The sequence below is a fragment of the Schistocerca americana genome, unplaced genomic scaffold (assembly GCF_021461395.2).
Source record: "Schistocerca americana isolate TAMUIC-IGC-003095 unplaced genomic scaffold, iqSchAmer2.1 HiC_scaffold_1505, whole genome shotgun sequence".
NCBI lineage: Eukaryota > Metazoa > Arthropoda > Insecta > Orthoptera > Acrididae > Schistocerca > Schistocerca americana.
The window spans coordinates 22,501-28,366 of record NW_025725590.1 but is presented as its reverse complement, the minus strand read 5'-3'; positions in this window follow the sequence as shown (position 1 = coordinate 28,366).

Sequence of the window (5,866 nt, the reverse complement as noted above, 5' to 3'; positions counted from 1 at the left end):
CTATTCCATTATTCCATGCACACAGTATTCAGGCGGGCTTGCCTGCTTTAAGCACTCTAATTTGTTCAAAGTAAACGTGCCGGCCCACCGAGACACTCACTCAAGAGCACCCTGGTAGGATTGCAACGGGGTCCGCCTCGGGACGCACGAGCACGCACGAGGCGCGTCGCACGCCTTCGGCTCGCCCCACCGGCAGGACGTCCCACGATACATGCCAGTTAAACACCGACGGGCGGTGAACCAACAGCGTGGGACACAAATCCAACTACGAGCTTTTTAACCGCAACAACTTTAATATACGCTATTGGAGCTGGAATTACCGCGGCTGCTGGCACCAGACTTGCCCTCCAATAGATACTCGTTAAAGGATTTAAAGTGTACTCATTCCGATTACGGGGCCTCGGATGAGTCCCGTATCGTTATTTTTCGTCACTACCTCCCCGTGCCGGGAGTGGGTAATTTGCGCGCCTGCTGCCTTCCTTGGATGTGGTAGCCGTTTCTCAGGCTCCCTCTCCGGAATCGAACCCTGATTCCCCGTTACCCGTTACAACCATGGTAGGCGCAGAACCTACCATCGACAGTTGATAAGGCAGACATTTGAAAGATGCGTCGCCGGTACGAGGACCGTGCGATCAGCCCAAAGTTATTCAGAGTCACCAAGGCAAACGGACCGGACGAGCCGACCGATTGGTTTTGATCTAATAAAAGCGTCCCTTCCATCTCTGGTCGGGACTCTGTTTGCATGTATTAGCTCTAGAATTACCACAGTTATCCAAGTAACGTGGGTACGATCTAAGGAACCATAACTGATTTAATGAGCCATTCGCGGTTTCACCTTAATGCGGCTTGTACTGAGACATGCATGGCTTAATCTTTGAGACAAGCATATGACTACTGGCAGGATCAACCAGGGAGCTGCGTCAACTAGAGCTGAGCAGCCGGCCGCCCGGGAGTGTGTCCCGGGGGCCCGCGCGAACACGCAAGCGTCCGCTCAATTATTCTGCAAACAGGAGGAGGCTGAGCTCCCCTGCACAATACACCTCGAAACCCTCTCAGGTCCCGGCGGCGCGCAGCGCCGTCCTAAGTACTTGGTCGGGTTCGAGAGAGGCGCAATCGCCCGGAGTTTGGCGAGTAGACGCTTTAGGTGCGACCACCCGTGCTCCCAACTGAGCTTGCCGCTGCCGACAGAGGCCCGGGAGCGTGCTGTCGTGGCATTGCCGGCGGGAGACAACACGCGCCACCTACGGTGACCGGCAGCTCCAACGCCAGCGCCACAGAAGGACAAAAGCCCCACTTGGGTGCCGAAGCGAACTCTCCCAGCACAGCGCACGCGCCAACACGTCCGCACAGCTGCGATACAAACCACCTGCGAGAACCGCAGAGGCGACCGAGCAGCAGACGGCGTCGCGGCGCCGAGCGCCGGGCGGCGGCGCATCCTCAGCGCACACAGTCCTCAATCGGACCAGCACACTGCAGATGTCCACCGCGCTTCGCACCGGGCCCGCGAGGACCTACTTTGGCCGCACGGCGCCGCGTGCAGGGTGCGCCGGCGCGCAGCTGCGCCGCCTGCCGCCTCCGTCGGCCGGCGCGCCTGCCACTGGCCGCCCCCACCAGCCGGCTGTAGCGCGTGCGCCCACGCACCGCGCGGCCAGCACGCCGGGAGGCCCCCCCTCACCGGCCGGGGACGGTCCCACCCAGCCACCGCCGCGTATCGCTTCACACCCAGATGCCATTCACGTTCGTGGGCATGGTGGGTATCGCTGGAACAACCGGTTGGTAGCTCAACCGATCGTCGCCATCACTGATTCACCTCTAGCGAGAACAACCGCACCACAACGGTTTACCAGTTGTTCATTTGCATAACGTCACCAGCAAACGTAGGCGTCCATCGCCATTTGCAAATTCAACGATTGTTGCATGCCTGTGTCAGGTGTCACGACACACTATGTCTGCCCACATACACGCAACAACATGTGCACGCTTCGCGAACACGTGGAAGGTGGCCCCCGTACGTATGCGATGTCCATTGCGCGAACGACTGTCAACCGGCCTCTGTCGCATGTCGCAGATGTGGAACGCAGTGCACCATGCTATCACGGTGTGTGAGAAGAGACGACTACGTCTGACAACACGCGCCACTACATCAACAGACGGCTCATGCTGATCGCCATCCAGGGCATACCACACTGCAATCCAGCTCTTATAGGGAGACGACACGTAGCTGAGTGCACAACATTTGGACCGCATGGTTCGCCGTTGTTGGCGCAGTCGTTGTACGGTCACATGTACCACGATGTATCATTCAGTACATGAGGACCAATGTGCAGTACAGTGTGTGATTTGGACGTACAACATCAGCGGACAGTTGACACAGGCCGTACCACAGCGTAGGCTAAGTGCTTCGCACATGCGAATGCCAATGAACAACTGCAAATGCCAATGAACAACTGCAAAGGGCATTGAGCATGTACGTCCTGCTGCCATCCACATTACAGTGTATAGCTGCAAGGTGTTTAACATGAAGCGATACACTGGGGACCGGGCAGTGCGAGTAGCAAACTATATTGCGGGGGTTGCAGTTAGGCAACACTACACTAATTTAACGCGTCGTATGACAATTACAGAGCAGGTTAAGGCCCAACGTGTGTTGGGTTAAGGCCCAACGTGTGTTGGGTTAAGGCCCAACGTGTGTTGGGTTAAGGCCCAACGTGTGTTGGGTTAAGGCCCAACGTGTGTTGGGTTAAGGCCCAACGTGTGTTGGGTTAAGGCCCAACGTGTGTTGGGTTAAGGCCCAACGTGTGTTGGGTTAAGGCCCAACGTGTGTTGGGTTAAGGCCCAACGTGTGTTGGGTTAAGGCCCAACGTGTGTTGGGTTAAGGCCCAACGTGTGTTGGGTTAAGGCCCAACGTGTGTTGGGTTACGTTAAGGGGCAATGTGGGTTACGTTAAGGGGCAATGTGGGTTACGTTAAGGGGCAATGTGGGTTACGTTACGGCGCAATATAGGTTACGTTACGGCGCAATATAGGTTACGTTAAGGCGCAATATCGGTTACGTTAAGGCGCAATACAGGTTACGTTAAGGCGCAATACAGGTTACGTTAAGGCGCAATACAGGTTACGTTAAGGCGCAATACAGGTTACGTTAAGGCGCAATACAGGTTACGTTAAGGCGCAATGCAGGTTACGTTAAGGCGCAATACAGGTTACGTTAAGGCGCAATACAGGTTACGTTAAGGCGCAATACAGGTTACGTTAAGGCGCAATACAGGTTACGTTAAGGCGCAATACAGGTTACGTTAAGGCGCAATACAGGTTACGTTAAGGCGCAATACAGGTTACGTTAAGGCGCAATACAGGTTACGTTAAGGCGCAATACAGGTTACGTTAAGGCGCAATACAGGTTACGTTAAGGCGCAATACAGGTTACGTTAAGGCGCAATACAGGTTACGTTAAGGCGCAATACAGGTTACGTTAAGGCGCAATACAGGTTACGTTAAGGCGCAATACAGGTTACGTTAAGGCGCAATACAGGTTACGTTAAGGCGCAATACAGGTTACGTTAAGGCGCAATACAGGTTACGTTAAGGCGCAATACAGGTTACGTTAAGGCGCAATACAGGTTAGGTTAAGGCGCAATACAGGTTAGGTTAAGGTACGACATAGGTTAGGTTAAGGTACGACATAGGTTAGGTTAAGGTACGACATAGGTTAGGTTAAGGTACGACATAGGTTAGGTTAAGGTACGACATAGGTTAGGTTAAGGTACGACATAGGTTAGGTTAAGGTACGACATAGGTTAGGTTAAGGTACGACATAGGTTAGGTTAAGGTACGACATAGGTTAGGTTAAGGTACGACATAGGTTAGGTTAAGGTACGACATAGGTTAGGTTAAGGTACGACATAGGTTAGGTTAAGGTACGACATAGGTTAGGTTAAGGTACGACATAGGTTAGGTTAAGGTACGACATAGGTTAGGTTAAGGTACGACATAGGTTAGGTTAAGGTACGACATAGGTTAGGTTAAGGTACGACATAGGTTAGGTTAAGGTACGACATAGGTTAGGTTAAGGTACGACATAGGTTAGGTTAAGGTACGACATAGGTTAGGTTAAGGTACGACATAGGTTAGGTTAAGGTACGACATAGGTTAGGTTAAGGTACGACATAGGTTAGGTTAAGGTACGACATAGGTTAGGTTAAGGTACGACATAGGTTAGGTTAAGGTACGACATAGGTTAGGTTAAGGTACGACATAGGTTAGGTTAAGGTACGACATAGGTTAGGTTACGGTACGACATAGGTTAGGTTACGGTACGACATAGGTTAGGTTACGGTACGACATAGGTTAGGTTACGGTACGACATAGGTTAGGTTACGGTACGACATAGGTTAGGTTACGGTACGACATAGGTTAGGTTACGGTACGACATAGGTTAGGTTACGGTACGACATAGGTTAGGTTACGGTACGATATAGGTTAGGTTACGGTACGATATAGGTTAGGTTAAGGTACACATTGTTGTAAGGAAAGGTTTAATGGGGGGCGGGGCGGGGCGGCCGGTTTGTTGATTGTGATTATAGTAAGTGGATGCCTGCGGCATCATCTGATTTGCCACGTCAGGATGCACCTTTGGCTCATGACAGGCGGCGCTCTCATTCCATGCTTGTGGCAGACCTGTGTCTTTCATTCCTGCCATTGTTTGTGTGCTGTGAGAGGAGGCAGTATTGTGATGTTGGGTGCACCCCTGTGTAGGACATGTGTGGGTGTTGGTGGCTTGGCTGAGCAATGGTGGTTGTCGGGTGGGTGGGATATTCTGTTTTCTGAGTGGACCTCCCAGTCTGGTTATGACAGTGTGGATTGTCTAATGTGGCGGAGAGGATGCACTGGGTGTTGTTCCATGCTGGTGCTTACATATTGTCTGTGTGCGTGTTACAGGCAGAGAGTAGTGCGTGATAAGGGTGTGTGGCTGACGTGTGGTTGTGATTGTGAGCAGAGTCTTTCAGCATGTATACGGACAGTTGTATACATTATCTGTATTCTGATGGCTCTATCTATTACTAATCAGCGCCGTGTATACGTTTAATCCGGTTCCAGTCGAAACTGTTGTATCTCTGTACATTAGTGACACGGCGAGCCCGCTATGTAGTTACTCGTCTCGGCAGCTTCCACCGGTGTATGGCAAATGATTATAAGGAATCAGTCTAGTCGTCAATACCGATGGTGTGACGTCACATGTCTGGGGTGGGGGACGCTGCGCCCTTCCGGTGGGTCATGGCCTAGAAAGACTCTTCCCACGCAGGGGGGCGTGGACTGTCATTGACTCTTCCAGGTAATATACTTGCCGTACGTTCTTGCGACTGCGAGTGCAACGCTCACCGGTACCGACATGGATGGAGCGCCTCCTAGCTGACCGCTCAGCATCGGCATTCGTACAGAGAGCAACGCGGTCGCGTCTCTAGCTCGTAACTGGTACAGCCCGCAGCTCATGTATAGGGACAGCGGGAATGTCGCATATTGGAGATAACTCTTCATGAAACGCATGTTATAGGGGTGGATTGCACATTGCGACTGCGGGAAAAGTCCGCCGTTCATCCGCTGGAGTTGCGAGTTGGGCGGTTGGAGTGGGGCGCAGGTGGAGTGATTGCCGGTCCACGATTTCGTGCGGCAGAGGCGCTGGCGTTGGGGTGCTGTGGTCGACAGAGGACGCAGGCTTTGTGGGTGGGGTCGAAAGATGGGCACTGTGGGCCCATCGATGTCTTGGTCGGCTTGGCGTCTCATAGATGGCGGTATCGTCGTTGCAGGACGTCATGCCGCGGGAGACCTACAGATGGCGCTGTGTTTTGTGGTGCGCTCGACATGGCGGA